Raw genomic sequence first — 20,998 nt, 5'->3', positions numbered from 1 at the left:
GCCAAATGTTCAGACGCCTGGCACATATGTGGTTAGGGCTCCCGGTTAGCAAAGTTGATAGTATGCAAATCTGGCACAAAACTGCATATTTTTAATAACTTTTGGCAAATTTTCGAAGAGGTATAGGTATTTCCTTCCTCCTGGCTACTGTTGATTACCTCATAGTTCAGCGATCCGAATGGATGAGATATAACTCCTCAGCGGAGTCAATACTGTATAATAATGATGTTCATATGTAGATTTCAGAAAAAAAAGCTGGGAGACCTATATAATGTATTTCTTCAAAAGTCAACTGAATTCGATTGAATTGTCTCAGTACTCCCAAGTCAGATAATGATAGAGGTTAAGGTCACAATACGAACGAGTGTTCTAGGATGTGCCTTTTTTATATTTTCCTTGAAGCTTTAAGGCTGCCTTTTCACTTCAATTTAAAAGCTCGCACACTCCAAGTAGTATTTCTTTGTTTGCACAAAATTTAGAAGGTTCATTATGTTTTTATTTACCAACCTAAAATAAACCGGCGAGACTACACCTGACAGCGCAACCATGAATTTCCGCACAATAAATTGTAGAAGGAAGTTGGCAAATAATACCGAAATGAATGTAATATAAAAGAGAGACAGCTGAAATAAAATTGACCTTGAAAGTGAGTGGGCAGAGGCTTTTGGTTGTCCGTGAATGTGAGATTGTATATGTACATATATTTCTAACAACTCTGTGACAGCTACATGCCGAAACGTTCTGGTCAAGGTTGCAGCAGAAATTGAGATGCGTCAAAAGTGAGGAAAAAAGCTATACCATTTGGCATTCTCAGGTGAAAAGGAAAGTCAGTAAGGTGAAGTGACGGTAAGAAAAAATTGCACACTTCCCTTTTCATCATTTATCATTGCTCAGCTCATGAAAGTAGGTTAGTAAGAAAAAACACTTTTATTTTACTTGGAATCAATAAGTTTAGCGCATGTTTTGCTTTGAAGTTGTGTTTAATGGGAAAATATTTTAGAAATTTGTAAATATTTTATAGAAATAACTTAAGTGGTATAAAGCTTAAGTACAAATTATATTTAGTTGGTGCTTAATTCAACAACTAATCCAGCTGAATTTATTACTTTAGCTGCAAAAGACCGAAGCCTACGGCGCGGATAGCACTGACTAAGATGTGATTATTCTCGAAAATACGCATTTGACATGTTCACTGATGAAGCTTCGTACGCTGCCAATCGTCTAGAAGTTTCTATAGAGGGCGTAGAAAATCTCAAAAGCAATTATATAGAAACATCGCCCAAATCCATGTTTAAGGGGCACACCTAGTGTAAAATTTCAAAAAAATCAATTTTTTGGTTTAGATTACACCTTTAAAAATAACATATTAAAATTTCAAATTGATATCTCAAATAGTTTTTGAGTTATAGCAATTTAAAGAGTAGCCGCTCGGTAACAATGAATACGATCATTTTATCTTTAAACGCGTTTTTCTCGAAACATCATTTTCCGAATTTGCTGCAGTAATTACTCAAAAACAAATGATCCGATCACTATCGAGTTTTTTACATGTTCTTTATATAGTTCTCCGCACAATGACCTATCGATTTTTGATCTGATCTGATTTTGGCAGGACAAAAACGACCAAAATTTTGGGTAAAATTCGACTATTTTTTTTTAAGCCGCCTTATTGTCAATTTTTGATATTTTTTTTTTATTGTAGGTCATTGTACAAACAATATTATCTAGTTTAAGGAGAATTTTTTTTCTTAGATTTCATCCACGGAGAAGTCCGGAATCACTGCAGCAGTGAAGGACCTACTTTTTTTCGCGCCGTTGGAGATCGACTATAACTTAAAAAATATTGAATTTAAAAAAAAAAATTCACTGTATATACTTGAAACATATTCTTAAAATTTTGAAATAATTGATAAAGTATTTTTTTTAATAAAAATTCCCAAAAATCACATTTTTTAGGCCATTACACTAGGTATGCCCCTTAATTTTAGGTTTGTGTTTAAGTTTAAATCAAGTCCAGGTCCACATCTAAGTGCAGGTTCAGGTGCAAGTTTCCATTTGTTCAAAGCATATTGAGCGTGTATAACTAAAAATTGTAGTAGGTAATTGCTTTGCTTCGAATGTGGAACTTATGTGGAACGTCTGTGAAATACAGAAATATTTCATAATTTGAGTATATACCGACAATTAATTTTCTTAAATTTATTGACCGATTGTTTGTAACAGGCATGTGGAACTTAAATTTTTAATACAACACATTAGTTACTTTTTTTTTTTTTTTTCAATATTTGTTTATTTATTGAATCTGCTCTTTGGAGCCTAACAATAAGTTATTAAATCTTAATTCTAATTAAAACTAGACAAGCTCAACCAAGTGATTGAGTTGTTTTGGTGAAACGTTGCTCATCAGTGTGCTGGCATATCTCTTCTTTTTAGACGTGATTGATTGCAAGAACGTACTAAAGCGTTAGCCAATGGGTTTGGGTGGTCTCGGAGTTTGGATAAATATTTGTGTCTGCTGTTCTCCACTTCTTTCTTTACCATGAGAATACCAAGATCTTTATGGATATTTTCATTACGCATGTACCATGGTGAGCACGTGATTGTTCTAAGCGTTTTTGATTGGAATCTCTGAATTATATCGATATTGGTTGCACAGGTCGTACCCCACAGTTGGATGCCGTACATCCAAATCGGCTTTATGACCGCGTTGTATAATAGAACTTTGTTGTCTAGGCTAAGTTTTGAATTTTTATTTAAAAGCCAATTTAAATGTGCTGCTCTTATCTTCATGCAGGTTATTTTGCTCGATATGTGTTTTCTCCACGTGAGCCTTCTATCTAAGTGAATACCAAGATATGTTACTTCAGTCGCTTGGGGCACTAAAATATTGTTCATTTTAACTGCCGGGCACGTTTTTGGTCTTAGGGAAAATGTAACATGCTTGCACTTTTGTTCGTTTACATTTATACGCCAGTTGGTTAGCCATTCTTCGACAAAAATCAAATGATCTTCTAATATTCTTGATGCTATAATTGGGCATTTGTTTCGGCTCACTAAAGCTGTGTCATCCGCAAAAGTTGATGTCAAAACATTACTAGCTGTTGGAATGTCAGCTGTATATATTATGTATAGAGTTGGCCCTAAAACACTGCCCTGAGGTACACCAGCTCTTATTGGTCGTTCTTCAGATATGAAGTCTCCTACTTTGACAGTAAACTTTCTATTTTTTAAATAAGACTCCAAGGTTTTATGCATTTCGAGAGGTAAGCTTTTTTTAATCTTATATAAAAGCCCGTCATGCCACACTTTATCGAACGCCTGAGCCACATCTAGAAATATAGCAGAACAGTACTCTCTATACTCGAACGCCCTTCTGATTTCGTTAGTAATTCTATGTACTTGTTCTACAGTGCTATGTTTTGCACGAAAACCGAATTGGTGCGTTGGTATTACATTATTTTCATGGAGAAAAGGAGACATCTTTGATAGTAACACTTTTTCAAATATTTTAGAAAGACAGGGTAGAAGACTGATTGGTCTGTATGAAGACGGCTGTGTCAAGTCTTTACCTGGTTTCTCTATCATGATTATCTGCGACTTTTTCCATGAAATTGGGTAGTACCCGAAACTGAAAATAGCGTTAAAGAGAAAGGAGAGCACTGTTAAAGCAATATTTGGTAACTCAATTAGCATTTTTGGAGTAATTTTATCGTGTCCTGCCGACTTTTTTGGATTCAGCTCTTTTATGATTTTAATAATTTCAGAAGATGACGTTTGAATAGACCCAAGCGACTCGTTAGCGCTATTGGAGATGATTGGCAGCTTAAAGCTGTTCTTTGGGCAATTTGGTTGAAATACCTTTTCTAGGTGATTTGCAAAACAATTTGCCTTATCCTCGTCACTTCGTGCCCAGTTTCCACCCAAGCCTCTTATAGGCAAATTGGAGTCGACTGGAGGCTTCATTGACTTTTGGGCTTTCCAAAGAGAATTTCGTTTGTTTGAGTTTGGACACAGTTTCTTTATATAATTGTGAGTGTGGTATTCTTCCTCACGTTTAAGCACTGTTTTTAATTTTCGTACAGCATATTTTAGTTGAAGCTGAGTAGAAGGGGAGCGATTTAACTGCCATTCACGTCTAGCTCGCCTTTTTTCATTTACAAGCTTTTCTATTTCATTATTAGTGATTTTTCTTCGGCTAATTGGTTTATTATTTCTGTTTGGTGTTGCTATGACAGCTGCATTTGATATTACATCATTAAATTCTCGTATGCTTTCATCAATATCTCTTTCTGTATCTATTTTTACATCAATATTAATGTGGCTACTCACATATTTTTTATATTTTAACCAGTTAGTTTTGTGAGATGTCAGACCCCCTTTTGGCTCAACGAATATAGGTTGTTCACACAACTTTATTAGTACAGGTGAATGGTCAGAAGATAAGTCTGTACATGTATCAACTGTCACAAGCGATCTATCTATATTTTTGGTTACAGCGAAATCAATTAAATCTGGTAGTTTGTTGAGATCACTGGGCCAGTATGTGGGCTTGCCAGGAGATATTATATCAATGTTATTGTGGTTCATAATGGTTTGGTACAGCTGGCGTCCTTTCGGATTAATAAGACGTGAACCCCAGTACATGTGTTTTGCATTATAATCTCCACCTGCTAGAAATCTATGACCTAGCGTTCCAAAAAAGTCTTTAAATTCGCTATCTGTAATTTTAAAACGAGGTGGGCAGTATATAGCCGTTAGATTTAAATCAGAATTCCTATTTTTTAAGGATATTGTTGTAGCTTGTAACTGGGCTGTAACATGAGATTCCCGAGCATAGTGGTTTAACCTATTTCTAACTAACACTGCCGTTCCACCGTGTGCTTTTCCATCCGGGTGATTTGTAACATACAGTCTAAATCCCGGTATTTTAAAATTGTTTTTGTTTGTCAGATGAGTCTCTGATATTAGCATTACATCTATATTTTTTTCAGACAGAAATTTAATAATCTCTAATTTATGTTGGTTAACACCGTTAGCATTCCATATACAGATATTTAGTACGCTCATTTTTTACTTAATAAAGTTTGCAGCATTTGGTTTTGTGATTTTATTAAATCTTGTATCATATTTTGCATAGTAGACATAAATTGTGTCATACATTGCGTTAGATTTATAATCATGGTTTCAATACCACCATTTGGTGGATTTTGTGGTAGTTGCGTTTGTACAGTGTTGCCTTTTACAACATTGGCATAGCTCCCTTGTACATCAATTTTTTTAAGTATACCGGGTTTAGGAATATGGTCTGTGATATCTATGATTTCATTATGGGGAGTATGTTGCATTTGGTTACGTCGTGCTTGAATTCCCTGTGATAACTTCGATTTCAAATCTTTATAAACAGGACAACCCCTGTAATTGGCAGTGTGACTTCCTCCACAGTTGCTGCATTTTTTGTTTAAATCCTCTTTCTTAAGGATACATTTTGAAGTGGGATGTAAATCACCACATACCACACAAACACTGCGTAGAGTGCAATATGATTTGGTATGCCCATACTCTTGGCAGTTGGTGCATTGTACCGGTCCGTTTCTTTTATGTGGTTCTTCTACGGTTACTCTACGGTGCAGCAAATATTTTAAATTATATATTGGATGCACTTCGTTCTTTTTAAGCTGGTTAGAATTCGGCATCAATTCAATTCTAAACATGGGTTGCGGTACTTTATTTCTATTAAAGATGTTTACGACAGTTTTAACTTCAAAGCCACATTCTTCAATAGCTTCTTTGATTTCACTAGAGTCTACTGAAGACTCTATACCTTTAATTACTACAGCTAGGCCCTTTGAGCTCTTCAGCTGATAGGAATAATAATTTTTGTTTTTATCTGACAAAAACTTTACAACATCCATAAAACTTTTCTCAGTGTAAGTCTGTATTTTCGTTTCATCTATGTTGCCTTTTTTTAAAGGCACTATGTGAAAGTTTTTTGTACCTACAATTTCGCTTAATTTCGCAACAAGAGTATTTGAGCTACGCTCGCGCAAATATATTGGGGGCGGTTTGGCATAAGCGACTGTGGTGGTACCCTTCGCATTATCATCAGAATCATTGCTTAGTAAGGCAAATCTGTTGCCATTTAAAATTTCAGGCTTATTCTTGGTTGGCGTGCCGCCTTGAAACTTTTTAGGATTGACCGCTGACCTCACAGGACTTAATTTCCTTTTAATATTGACGTAGCGGTCAATGCCAATCTGTACAGATGGACTCTTTTTGATTTGTACATTCTCACCTTGCGTTATGCTTTTATTCGCTTTTTGCTCGCTTGCAGGTACCTGCTTCGGTGCGTTCATGTTTGTTGCTGGCCGTTGTTGACTGTCATTCTCTGCTGCTTTTGTTGTTTCTAAGCTCTGCTTCGGGTGCTGCTCAGTTGATCGCTGTGATGACTCATCCTTCCCGCCTTTGCCTTGTTTGTTGGTAGGAGCTGGTTTAGCAGGCTCGACAAAGCTAAAGTAGGCATTTAGAGAATGCCTACGGCCTTGTTGGTGAGGCTGCGCAGCGCTCATGTTATTGTTTATTTTGCTCACTTATAGTTTGTTATTTATTATTTGTTTATTGTTTGCACACTTTTATTTTTGTGTTTTTTTTTTGTTTTGCTTGACACTTTCGGCGTTATTGGCTAAAGCTTAGCTTAATGCACTTTATAAATTGTTTTGTATATTGTGTATTTTCTTTTTGCTTTAGATAATTATCACGGAGCGCATCAAAAACACGTCCGTATAGGTTGAAAGCTCTTCACACGAAAAAAGTTACTTGATGGAACGATCTCAGTACTATCGATACATTCAAAACTACGTTCTTGTGTGAAACATCTGTGTATCGCATGTGGAACGTATGATCAATTCCAAGTCCAAGTCCAAGCTCAAATTCAAGCTTAAATCCAAGTTCAAGACCCCTCATGGGTACACGTCCAACTCCAAGTCTACCTACCTACCTTATTAGTAACCAAAGAATCAAAATATGTGTGATAAAACACCATTTTAGAACAACTTTCAATATTGTACTACACGGCGTATGAGTAAATGCATTCATACATATTAAATTATTTTCGTTGTTCATGTGCGGAGGGTGTACTATAATATTGATTGATATTAACAGCTTCAAAACTAAGTAATATATATCCAACAAATACATATCAGCTCTCATCCTGCTGCAGAAAGCTCCAATCAAGAGTGGTCATACAGTGCGTATGAGTAGCATCATACGAAAGTTGCTTAGGCTTAACAACTAAAAGACGTTTGTCAAGTCTCATAAAAAATTTAACTACATTTCCTTTAAATAATTCAACACCAAAGGAGTTCGACATGGCGTATGAGTAATATTTTGACACTAATTGACATGTTTTCCGAAATGTCTAATGAGGCTTGTAAGCTTTTCATATGTCAACAAAAGTTCGGTGTTTACTTCCTACTATACCTTATGTCAATCAAAACTTGATTTCAATTGTGTCAAATGATCACAACTAGCCAACAATGCAACAACATACATATGTAAACATATAGTCCATATGTATGTCCGCATATGGTTTGCATACACAGTTATGGAAAGTTTAACAGAATCATATGAGCAAACGAGCCACAATTCATGGCCAAATGCAGCCGTAAAGTTCAGACGAAATTCACCAAAAGAAACTGAAATCGAAAATTACAAGAGCTAAAGTTTACTTTGCGTCCGCAGGCGACAAAGAGGGTGGCAAATTGGCAAACGAGTGACAGGAAGGTGGATATTAGAGGTGAATGCAATAAAAAATGCGAAAGTTCAAAAGCAACTGTGAAAGGTCGTAAATGTAGAAAGGTGTAACAATAATGGCACAATGTACACGAGCGCGGCAAAAGAGCTGTGGGATATGGCAGCAATGTGCCAATACGGCGCTGAATGTTCGTTGGAGTTACTCAATGCAGTTATAGCCGCAGAAGGAAGAAACGAAATTAGGGCAATGCGTACTTAAACAATTTGTCTGTTTCGCATGCATCTGCATTATCACACAGGTCATTAAGAGTGGGAAGTTGAACTCAAGATATTGGTTGATACACCTCTCAACCTCGAGGTTACGAATTTTGCGCTGTAAAAAGCAGAAAATTCGGCGAGTGTGAGTTCAAATTTGAAATGGAAATTGAGGTGATGTTGATTATGTTCAAGAATTTTAGAAATTTTTTACAGCTTTTTGGAGCGACTGGTGCAAAAAGTGCGAGCGTAGATAAAAATCATTTGTACTGAGTAATTTAACTTTTTTGCATGTGGAACTTATGCGGAACGTACATAAGTGAAATATAGAAATATGTATAGTCTTGTGTATAGATCAATATTATAATCTATTTTTTTAAATTTACTTCTTGATTTATAATATAAACCGCTTGTGGAACATATTTTTTATACGCGACATATCCTCCTCCGAATATAACCCTATCAATAATAATAACGCTGGTACATTTGGCACTAAATTTGGTTGTGGAACATATGTGGATTACATGTGGAATATAAGTGGAATGCGCATAAAATACATATATTTGTCTTATAATATATGTAATACAACTTTTTTTGAGTTATTTCGCAAATTTTAATCTTGAAGTTGCATTTGTCTAGTGAAAGGAGTTTACTTTATTTCATTGCAACTGAATTTACAAGCAAACGAATAAGAATACATAACTACCATAAGTAAAATCAAGCAACACTTGCACTCGTCCTGAGTGACAACTTGTTTGATAATTAAAAGCGTAGATTTGCTTGGCTCAAAGTCATTATACCCTCGTACTTTGCCCACTCCAGCAGACACAATACGCATGAAAACTAAGATCCACAGAAGTTGTCAAGACAACTGGCAAACAATTTGCTTTCTTTGCTCAAAAATGTGCAAAGAGTTTGTGAAATTTCACTGCAGTTGGCATGGCAATCAACAGAGTTTGCACAGTAAAGGAAACCTTAAAAATTGATTGTAGATTGCATTCCAAGAATTTACACATGCACGCAACGAATAAAAATAAATAAAATGCAAACGTGCTCTAATGTTAGTGAAATTTATGAGATTACCCCTCAAATTGGGCGATGACTTGCTGCTTGGCACAGTGTGCACTAAAAGTCAAAAATTTATGTCTTCAAAGAGAATGGGAGTGCAAGCGAGCAAACACTTCGCTTTACTTCAGCTGCTTAACTGCTTAAACTAGTATTCGTAGATGGTGAGTATGGGTGTCGTTGTGTGCATGATGTTTAACAAAATTGGACGTGTTAACGGAAATAACTGCTTTTGAAGTAGTTTAGTACGAGTATGTGCTGGCAGTCAAGGTGAGTTTTTACTTGGTATGTTGGAGGTGATAGGTAAATACCAAATTCCTATACCAACATATGTACATATGTATACTACATTGTTACACTTTATGGACATCTTGTTGACAATTCGGCAGTAGATACGTGAACATATTAAACTTTGAAGGTGTAATTAGATTTCTTAAAAGCTTCTGAAACCTAGGGGTCATATAAACTAATTCGATAAATTCCGAAAACGTATTTGGAACATATGGGGATTGTAATAATATGCCAATTGTGCCTTATTTTCGTTACCAAAAATATATATAAAACAATATTTTTAAAATTCAACTAAATTAGTGATGTGGAACGCAAAATGTTTAAAAGATTTTGTAGAGTTTTTGTGCAATAATCATTGTCATTATTTTTTTATTACTTGCTTTTTGACTGGATCCGTCGAATAAATTATGTTATTGTCGAATGGTTCGATGAACGATCGTTAGTTTGAATGAACGATGAATATATTTAGGATGAGCGAAAAATCGGATGGAAGAATATCGAAGTGGATTTAATGAACGAATTTGCTAATGGCGATTGGATTAATCGAAGTCCGAATGGATGCAATAATTAACAAAGATCAGCTGGAAGGGTAGAGAAAGTTCAAAAGTTCGGTTTATTAATGCAGAGATGAATTGAAGCTCGAACTGTTATATGGACGAGTTTACTAACGGATTGATGACTGGATATATTTTCGTATGGAAAAGAGAACTGTCAGATAAATGAATATACGGATGGATGGCTGATGGAGTCTGGACAAATGAGAGAAATAGAGTTTCAATCATTTAGTACCGTTTTTGTTTTTAATCGTCTAATCCAGAATCAGATCTTAGAGTCTGGGTCTAACCTAATTTTATTGCTGTCATAACCTTCATTACAGTAATCGCATTCACCCAGCAATTTCTTCACAGCTCAAGCATAATAAACGCTCCACAATCAAATCAGCAAACGCTACAAAACATTAAACGACGGTTATAATGGCTCAGCAATCTTATGGCGCTGTAATGCAATTTATAGCCGCATTTAGTAATGCACCCACCATATACAACTAAACTGCAGTAAAGACTACGCAGCAGCCAGAAGAACATACACAGCCAAACCGAGAACCTAGACATACGAGACGAAGAAGCAACAATGTGCGGTTTGTAATGGCTATGAGAAGTAGTGTGAACGCTGACAATATGCACGGGCTTATAGACGCTGCAGGCTGGCTAGAAGTAGATGTGGACAGTCTTCATCACTAACGCTTGCATTCATTGCGTACGGTAGTTAAAGATAACGTTTTACAAGGTTGTTAACAAGCCGCTAAGTCGGCCGGGGTAATTGTGCCGTGGCTCGAGCTGAACAACACTAACTACAGGAATGTTTGCAGCAAGCCAACACAATGAATACGGCTTGTGAATACACATCAACCACAGTAATTTGTGCACAAATTACCACGCGACGCTATAGCCAGTCATTTGAGCGTGCAGCTATCAAACAAACCACCAACCCAACAACCAACCAGCCAATAAACCGACCAGGCCGGCAATATGATTGCACGTTGGCGACCAGAAGCTAACCGAGAGAACAACCATTTGGGGTAAAAAGCAATAAAAACTAGCACGCATGGACATAGTCCACTATATACATTTCTATATAAGTCTGTACATGTGTGAGTACACGAACTGCGTTGATATGGCAGAAGAGTCCGTATACAATGGCTTTGACTTTACTGCTATCATCATAGCCGTTGATAATTTTACATAATAATTGGATCAGCATTGCTGCAGAAACTGATGTTTGCGGCGGTCATCAGTAGCTAACAAGCAGCAACAATCTCATTAGAAAGTCGGAACCAGCAACTGCCAACTCAGTTGGGTAGAAATGAATACTAAAGAGTACATGAAGATATAGGGAGTTACGTTTGGTTCTGGATGATATCGGCATCTTTGAACTTATCTCTAGTTTCTAGTTTCTTACTCAATGTTTGATGGTAAATATAACCCATTTACTAGCAAAGCTATCAAGTAAGTCCAATGAACTCTCGTGGGTCGAAAAGACCGTCCGTCCAAAAAATTAATGGTGCATTACATATTAGATTACGGACTATCGCTAATTCTCATTAAATTTCAATATGGAGCTTATGAGCTCTTAAGGTTCGGATTCTTGAAGTAAAGCTTTCAAGTTTTGTGGGGCCCAAGACGACTAGATCCAATCGAGTTACAATAAGAGTCGCAGTTTGGCTGACAACATCAAATTAAAGATTTGGAGAACGAATTCTGACTCAACCATATTCGACACCTTTTGTATACATATATGCAACCATGGATGTAGTAAAGTTAAACGAATTCTTCACCCACTACATAGACCCGTCGCATTCGTATTCGCATTGACCTAAATATTCACTATATGCCACCCAGTAGAACTGACGGTCGCTGGCTAATGGACTCCGTGGCGTCTAATGCTTCTAATTGACCGAGGAAGTTAAGCAAAGTAACCGTCGCACAACGCAATTGCTTCATATATGTATGCATGTCTAAGCCTTTCAATGCTCGTTACATTTTTATGGCAAATTGAAATCGAGATTTCATGACAATTTAATTAAAGACAAATGGTAAAGTAAAGCCATAATCCATGTATTAGTGGCGGTTGTTTTATACCAACTGTGAAAGCGGATGTGTGCAATCGCCTGTAGACAATTGTTGATAAGGTCTTTTGTGCAAAGATTTTATGGGTATGAGGAGACCACAGAACTTTAAAAGACTGTTTGAAAGATACATTAACATGTTAGTACTCTATGTTCTCTGATTATTCAATATTTTGAATTCAAGAATTTATTCCTGATGTTTTAAGATATGTGTAACATGTGTAATATGTGTAATAGGTTATTCACCTAAAAGTATGTAATGAATAAATATAATACTTCGAAAATTGAAATATATATGCATATTTACGGACCATATGGAGTAACTATAACATAATTAGTTAAAAAGCTAGAGACAACGATGAAAAAATCCTAAAAGTACACAGTAAAAATCACGTTCTACGTCAATTATTCATAGTATACTTTACGTGCCTCATGCCTTACATAGAAAATGAGGTGACATGCAGGAGAATTAATTAAAGAAGGTAATATAATATTGTATATAGACATACATGGAAGCGGTGACTAGGCAAAATGAGTGATTTTTCGACATCTTTCAATTCGGTTAGCATACTTTGAGGCTGTATAACGCAAACATAGCACGTTGTAATGGTGACATATGTTGCCCTTCACTGCGTAAATATGTATGTATATATGAAAATATATTTTTATAAATATGCCAAAATTTAAGTAGGGGGATACCGCCGTGGAAAAATTGAAACGTGCCTCCGAATCCACCGTTAACACGAAAACACCATACTGCATTCCACAGTAATGTTAGTGTGAGAATCTTAAATAAAATTCACGATTTGTAAGGTGAGCGCAATAATAGCGCAACGACAACAGCAAGGAAGCAACAACGGAAACAGAAGTGTTGTCTTTTGTATTTTTTCTTATTTTTCGCATTTTTCTCGCGCTTGCTGTACTGCTGGCTGGATTGCACGTGCATGTCATATGCAATTTTTTACCCACGCGTACACCGTGCCGCATTTACAAATACCCATATACATATGCGTAATATATTTCCCCGCTTTTGTCGTGTATGCAAAATTAAAGGGACATCAGTTCAATACGCACATACATATATTATGAATTGTATTAAAAAGATGTTTGAGAAAGACAGGCTGACAATACATACCACGCGTGAACGGTGAGCTGGAAAACTTATGCAAGTTTTCATTATTTTCTTGAATATGTTATTATTTTTTTTTGCTTTTCATTATATTATGATATTCTTACGTGGGGGAGAGCTAAGAAAAGATATGCTGAACAATTCATTCTCTCAAAGGTGGTTTAAAATAAATAGAGGGGTGTAGGCTGAATAACAAGTAGAATTCGACATTTTGTATGTACTGTATATATGTATAAGTAGTATATAGGAAACAAAATTAACTAAAAATTAAAACTTCAGGGAATATAAGATAAAAACTTAAATTTTGATTTATAATTTGAGACTAGTTGATAAAAAGAATACTGATATAAAAGTCATCTCATATGCTTATGAATACAAAGCTTTCAATAGATGTCGCGAATTTTTCGATATCATATTTTGGGACTGATGATGATTAGTTCAGAGTATGCGGTTTTAATTAAAAGTTATACACAAAATTTGAGTGGAATTAAATAAAAAATTACAATAATAAAACAAATTTACTTCCATAAAATCATTTCTTGTCATATTCAAAGTCAAAGCCTAAACAAATGCCAAATATTTTCTCACACAATCACATTCTGTTTTACAACTCCATCAACTACCCTCTAATCTTTGCGCACATCAATAAATTTGTTTCGACATAAATTATGAACTTACATAATTGCCAACCTTTTCGCAAGCGGAAAAAAATTCTAACTGTATGATAAAACACTAAGCTCGGAGGCTTTTCGCTAGTGCATTTTTTTTGAAATTGTTGCAATAACAAAATAAATCCGAATTGATTTGTTGAATAATTTATTTTTATCCTGAAAGTATATAAAAGGGATGAGCTGATGACATAAAGATAAGACAAATTTGTTGAGTAAAACATTTACAAGTGAGAAAATGTAGAATAAAGCATTAAATAAAAATAAAACACTAAATCTCTGTCAAACAAGATGAATCTTTGAATGACTAAATAGAAGTGAATTGAAAGGAAATACAAATAAATTACAAGGAAATTGGAAAATATGCATAGCTTTAAGTGTATAAATGTGTAGGCAATACCTAAAATGTACTGTAGATAAATGAAAAACTTCAAAATTTTTAATAAATGCAGGAAATCATTTAACTTTAAATATGGAACCTATTTATAGCTTTTTCGCACAGCCAAATAAATTGATCAATGAAATTTTAATTGAGAAGCCAGTTTCGCCCTTCACACTGCCGGCTAGTCGATAATTGGTCAGCTGTTATACAAGTTGGTAAGTATATGTAATTATAAATACGTTCTTTGTCACAGAGTTGCATTGCATTTTCAACTCGATTATAATTCGATTGAAAATTAATGTAGAAATTAATTATTTTTATTTTGTATGTTAAACCGATCTAAATCAGCGCAAACACATCCTTCTAGTTTTAATAGCTCTGAACACTGTTTCATAACTTCTTTTATTATAAGATATTCCTGAAGAGCTTGTCGATTTAACAATTTGGAACCACAATTCAACATGCTGAGTTACGCTGTGGATAGGATAGGAAAGCATAAGATATGATTAGATAGGATAGGTTAGGATAGGATAGGATAGGATAAGAAAGCGAAAAAAATTGCCTCACGCTAGTACGGGGTAGGCTCCGTACAAAGCCACAAATGGAATTCAATTGGACATTATCTACACCTTCGCAAGAAAAGAAGCATTAGGTTAGGTTAATCTGGTAGAAAAATGAGCCAAACATAGGCCGATTTTGGACCTTTGCGATACCAGATGGAATGCCGTCACTAGTCAATAAGAAGTAGTCATTCTTCAGAATGCCAAAGATTGATGCGAATTTAAGACACATTACCGGCTTCACTAGCCATTTCTCTTCCATATTATCGAACTGTGAAGAAGTGCTGAAGCTGTTGCCTTCATAATCAACGAATATGTATTAACTTGTATTGAAATTTAGACAAAGTTCTAAACAAAAAATTTATTTCATTTGGAAATGGGAGATGAATAAGTTTTTCCATTAAATCTTTTTCTTCTTTCTTTCATTCTTTGATAAAATTTGTGTTTATACTTTTATATATTATGGCTCAACAAAACACCCCATCTACTCCGATTTAGTGACATCTCCTAAAATTAGGCAATAAATCAGCGCTGCATCATTAGACAATTAGTAGGTAATAAAAATAAATTTATTTCCACGAAAATTTTCAATTACAAACGACAGAAGGTGAACATATTTCAACTGCGTTGACATTATTAAATCCGTCCAAAAGTATGTAACGACATTACAGTAATTATGCGTTCATTTATGGCAGGCATTTAATGACCTTGTCATGCAAAGCCTGCTTTTTATATACTTATGTAGGTACAGAGAGAATAAATGATTAAAAAGAGGTTATGAGAACATAAAAGGAAAGAGCATATCCTGATATCCGCCTAAAACTATGCATGAGAAAGTGTGGGGTAGTCTCTTCCTATTGCCTTTTTCTACTTTTCTTCTGTTTTAATATTTCTACTTCCTCTTACTGCGCAGGCATTTAATGTTGCACTACTTGACTCACTTTATTTCACTTCAGCGATCGCCTCTTTCAGCGTGTCATCTACACACCATTTAATCTTTTACCAATAAAGTACACGTACTAAGCGCCTAAAAACACAAGTAAATTAATGACACAATTTAACACATTAATGCAACGGTTTGCCAAAGGCTGAACGAAGCAAACGTAAAAGCATTGCAAGCAAGCTGTGCTGAGCCACTACTACCTGCCGATTTAGCGCGCTTACATTAGGCAGTTGAGTGAATTCCTACACAAAAATCGTGCCGAGCCGATTTTCTTTTTACTCAAAAACCAATTTTTTTACTGCTCCCCACACTGATGCCTTACACCGACACTTAGCTGCACAAGTGGGTGTTCATATTCTTTCACTTCTATGATTTTTTCAGTTTTCTTTTCATTTCTTGCCGTTTTCAATTCTAAGGTTTTGTAACGGCAACCACTATGGTTGCTTCTTAAGCCAGTCAACGAAGCGTGCGCTGATTGATGTGTGGCGCCTGATGTGAATATGAATGTATTAGAGCGCTTAGATGGGTATGTAGTATCGCCATGTAAGCTCAATCCACATTCAGTTAGGTATAGAAATGCTTGCTTGTGTGTTGGAGTGGTTGACTCTTGGGTACAAGTACACATCTCAAAGGTTGGCAGGATCAAAAGCATGCCGAGCCACTTTCAAATATTCAGCAGTATACCCAGTAAGAAACCACCAGGAGGGACTATGTTATCTAATTGGCTTTCAACTAAGCGATTTTTTGAGAAAGGCTACTAATCCAAAATGTTTTCGTTTTTATATCTGAATTTCGGATACCAAAATCTAGGGTTTGAAGAATGTCGAATAACTTTTTTATTCAATGGTGATTAAGAAGAGAGTCGATCTTCTGGACAATATCTTAGTAATCTACCGCTGGGACAAATTTTTAAAGATTTAATTAGCTTTCATAAAAACCGACTTCTGTCTGTGGTGAGGTATATCAGGTTGTACACCAGAAGTTCATAAAAGAACAAAATTTAAGTTATTTGTATCAAGTTATGCGAATGTAGATTCTTAGATAAGAATCGTTTATTCTAAAGATCGTACTCTATATCTCTCTCTCATATTCTAACCCTCGTTCTCTCTCTTTCTCTCTTATTATCTTAAGAGACAAGACCACCATCCTAATCAATCTTTGAAACATTTGTACCGATTTACAAAACCTAACTATAGATCGAGCTTTAGGAACTTAGGATTTCCTACCATCTCAACCGCCGACAAGCATCTACGATAGAACTGTAGTAATTTCCAGCAAATATGTCTCTGCCTACAACGAGCTCTTAACGTCAACCCAGCAACATGTGAATAAGCAGTGAGCGCTCAGTTAACTTACAGTCTACAGATGGGCTAGCAAAGCAATATGTTGCCGACAAGAGGAAGCAAAAAACATGCGTACAAAGCTAAAAAGGTAGGTATATAATAAAATTTAAAATAACGCTGTCACTCAGCAGCTGCTTGATGCACAAACCGCTTGAGCTGCTGCCATTGTGGCAAGTTCTGTAAGTCGTTTCCGACGAGCTATTCTTTTTCTATTAAGCGGAAGGAAAGCATCTAAACGTGGCGGGTCTCATGACAGGTGTCTAGGTGAGATGGGCGGCTTGATGTCAATGTCAAAGCGCCTGTATGTAGGCTACATTTTTTGAATTGCGCCAAGGCAAAGCTTGGATTAAGGAAATTTGTTTGTGAGTGTGTATGAGCTTCGAGGGCGCTCTCAACGACCTAACACTTAATGGTTTTTTAAACATATGTATCAGACCACTTCCATGCCAACCTGCATGCTTTTTTCTTTTCAAGCTCTTCCTTTCTTTGCACACACATACTCCTTATCTGTTAGCAATCACATAAATTTTCAAGCAGCTTAAGAGTTCATAAACTTTAAAAGCCTTCGTAGTTGACGCAGTCCATAAGTGTTGGTGTAGGTGGCGCTGCTGTGTCACTGTCGACAATATTGCTTTCCTTGTCACTTATAAATATTAACCAAGTATGCCGTTGTGTGCCTTTTGCTTTAGTAATCGCATATAAATACTCTCATTCCGAAAAGTTCCGACGCAATTTAAATATTGTTAAGTGTCTTCGCACATAATTTAGCATACGTACAAGGAATTAATGAGATCATGACTACTGAAGAGAAGAAGATGGAAGAAGGTGCTTGGTGAAGTGCTGTTCAGTGAGGAATCCGGCATTTGTTGAGTGTTTAGAAAATTTATGACTCATATTCTTTCGATATGAATGAACAAGAGCGCCAACGGATAGTGTCAAAGTACTCTTCGTCGAGGAACTTGATGGTGTGAACTGAGAGTCGAGGTGGGCTACTATGAGATCACTACTTACTGAAACGTTACATTTGAAAACGACACCGAACTGTCTGGCCGAAATCGATCGATATATTTGTAGAATTTGATTGATTCTGCAAACTCTAAAAGCTCTAAATTTACATATTATTGCTTAGAAGTCTATAAAGAATATAATATAGAGTTGAACAAAATACAAATTTAAAGCTTTTAATGAGTGGTTACTAAATCCGACTTGTACAATTTGAATGTTTAAAAAATATTTTGAAGTGTGAGCTTTTGGTGAACTGTCTAAATTATTATTTCAATTACAGAATACTAAATCTTGCTTTGCATATTTGAGAAGAAACTTTATTGCTTGCTTTCCAAAGTCAGTAAAAGCTTAGTAAACATAGCATAATAAGAAGTATGGAAGTATAAATTGAAATATCAAGCACCTGTTAGCCAGTTGCCATGTATTTATGCGCTACTCTTAAGCTACAAGCTGCTTACGACTTGTTTATTTAGTTGTTAACCTACAATTTGAACACAGCAACTTACGTATATATGTATATTTGGTCAGACTTACAAAAGGGTCAAGAATGATCCTAAGGCATAAATACGATTTTAATTTCTATATACTATATACCTTAACAGCAAATGTTTATATTTACCCGTGGGCTGTGGCATTATACATTGTAAATTGTTTGCTTTACTACTTTTTCTCAAGCGGTTGGCACGAACTTCGTACTCCACATACAACTCTGCGTTGATTGTTTACATTCAAAATTCCATCAAGCAGACAAGTGGGGCTCGAAAATTCAAATTTTTGTTATGTGCACGCCCACGCGCAATGTGCGAGTCAAGAAGCTAACCATACATGTCCATGATAGTAGTAGTTCGGAAGAGGATACAAATGGTGGTGGTGGCGTTGTTGGTGGTGATGTTGTGGACGGCGCCATTAGCGCTGCCAACGCATCTGCGCCATTGACAACAGCACGCACACCAAATAGAAATTCTTTCACGGCCGATGTGTCACCACCGACTGATAGTTTTCATCTGCGCACTTTCGGTTCCATATGTAGTTTCATTGATAGCGTTGAGCGCAAACTTTCCAATTCATTCTTTGCCAAACGCCAGTCATCCCGAACCGAGAGTAATCAGCCCGATTATGATATCATAACAACGGCGTCGACTGTCACCTCGGTGAATAATATTACATTATTCCAGTATCGTGTTTTATTAATTTTTAGCTTTAATGAAAGGCTGTACTCATACCTTAATGAGTAAAGCATTTTGTGGAATAAACTCATAGTACAATTAACATGACGCTACAAATTTCTTGAAATTCATTTTTTTCCATCGAAAGGTGTTATAATTACAATAAACCTAAGTGCATAGGTATGTATGTATGTATGTACATACCGGATTCTTCGTATAACAGTTGCCGACTACTTTTTTATAATTTTAATACTAAGTAAATAAAACAAGTTTTTGCGGTTAGCGTGTGGAGTGCTTGCATGCTAATTCTATTGCATTAATTGTATCAATTCGTTTAACTTGATAAGTGCATTATACAACAAATTAGCAAATAACTATTAGATTAGTTTAAGATTTTTTTTTGTTATTCAAAATATTGGCCGTCGCTAGCTACTCAAAAGTAAACCTTCTTTCTGGCAGCATGCGTATTCCGTGCAAATGTCGAGAATTCGGCTCAAAAAGTGACATTTTCAGTTGAGAATCAGTTTGGGATGCAAACAGATCTCTACAAATAGTTTGTGGGGTTAATGTTAACACAAATGTCCAAGATCGATATAAAACGATTTAATCGATTTAATCAACCAGTGCTTGACCCTAGAGACATCTATGGATTCATAATATTTTTTAACACGGAAGTATTTTTTTTATTATAAACACTTTTTAGTTAACATTTAAAATGGCTTTAAACCTTATGGCTTATGAAGGCAAAAACTATCTGATTTTTAGCTGCATTTCTAAGAAGACTGATTTGTTATAATATTACAAATTGTTCTGAGCGGCCAAACTGCGCAAACGCTCTTGCTGCTGTTTGGTTTAAAAATTCCCTAATTTAAATTGCAAAAGGCGCGAGTTTCGAGCTTGCATATCTGTTTCAACATTGAGAATCATATGATATATGGGGCATTATCTGGAAAAAAAGCCACTTGAAAAAAAAAGTTCTTTATTTTCTTTGGCAATGATATATCTTATAGTACATGTAAAACCTAAATATGGTTTTAGGTCTTTTTTTTGTACAGAATTTCTCAAACTTTAAAACTGTGTATCGTAAAAATTTTTAAAATTAATATTTCATAGCAAAAAAAGAATTTTTTTTAATTTTTAACAATTTATGCCCCCTTTGATTTTTTTTTCGAAAATATCTTAAAATGTTCCTTATTTCATCACCTTTTTACCCCCCAAAGGGAATTTTGGGACAGCAATATTTGTATGAGCTACAAATAAAAAACCAACTCAGAACGTGATGAAAAATCATTGATTTACTATTATTATCAGAATTTAGCGTAACCCAGGATTAACGACGTGGACGTAGCAGACATTTAATCCCTTTTTGTTTTTTTTTTTTATTTTTTTAATATTTTTTTAAATTTTTTTGTATTTTTCAAATTTTTAATTTTTTTTTTGCTTTTGTTTTTTATTTAAAATTATCACGTACTTGAATCTAATCTACGTAATAATTAAAAAAAAATCAAAAACAAAAAAAAAAAACAAACAAAAAAAAGTAAAAATTTGAAAAATTCAAAAAAATTTAAAGAAATATTAAAAAATAATGGAAAACAAAAAGGGATTAAATATAAGATATATCATTGCCAAAGAAAATAAAGAACTTTTTTTTTCAAGTGGCTTTTTTTCCAGAGAATGCTCCATATGTAAACGCGTAATGATTAAAAAAATCATTGTAAAATATGCTGAGATTCTACAGATTCGAAGCATTATGCAAAAGTAAGAGAATATATGTTACAAAAAGAGGTATGTGAATTCCATAACATTTATTCCAATT

General features: G+C 35.2%; 1 protein-coding gene across 1 annotated transcript in view; it reads right to left on the bottom strand.

The window, feature by feature from the left end:
- LOC128922203 (kelch-like protein 3) overlaps positions 1 to 20,998 on the bottom strand; it is a 386,371-nt gene that overhangs the window by 151,602 nt on the left and 213,771 nt on the right. The window lies entirely within an intron of this gene.

The sequence above is a fragment of the Zeugodacus cucurbitae genome, chromosome 5, assembly GCF_028554725.1.
Source record: "Zeugodacus cucurbitae isolate PBARC_wt_2022May chromosome 5, idZeuCucr1.2, whole genome shotgun sequence".
NCBI classification, from domain to species: Eukaryota; Metazoa; Arthropoda; class Insecta; order Diptera; family Tephritidae; genus Zeugodacus; species Zeugodacus cucurbitae.
This window is presented reverse-complemented; position numbering and strand designations above follow the sequence as displayed.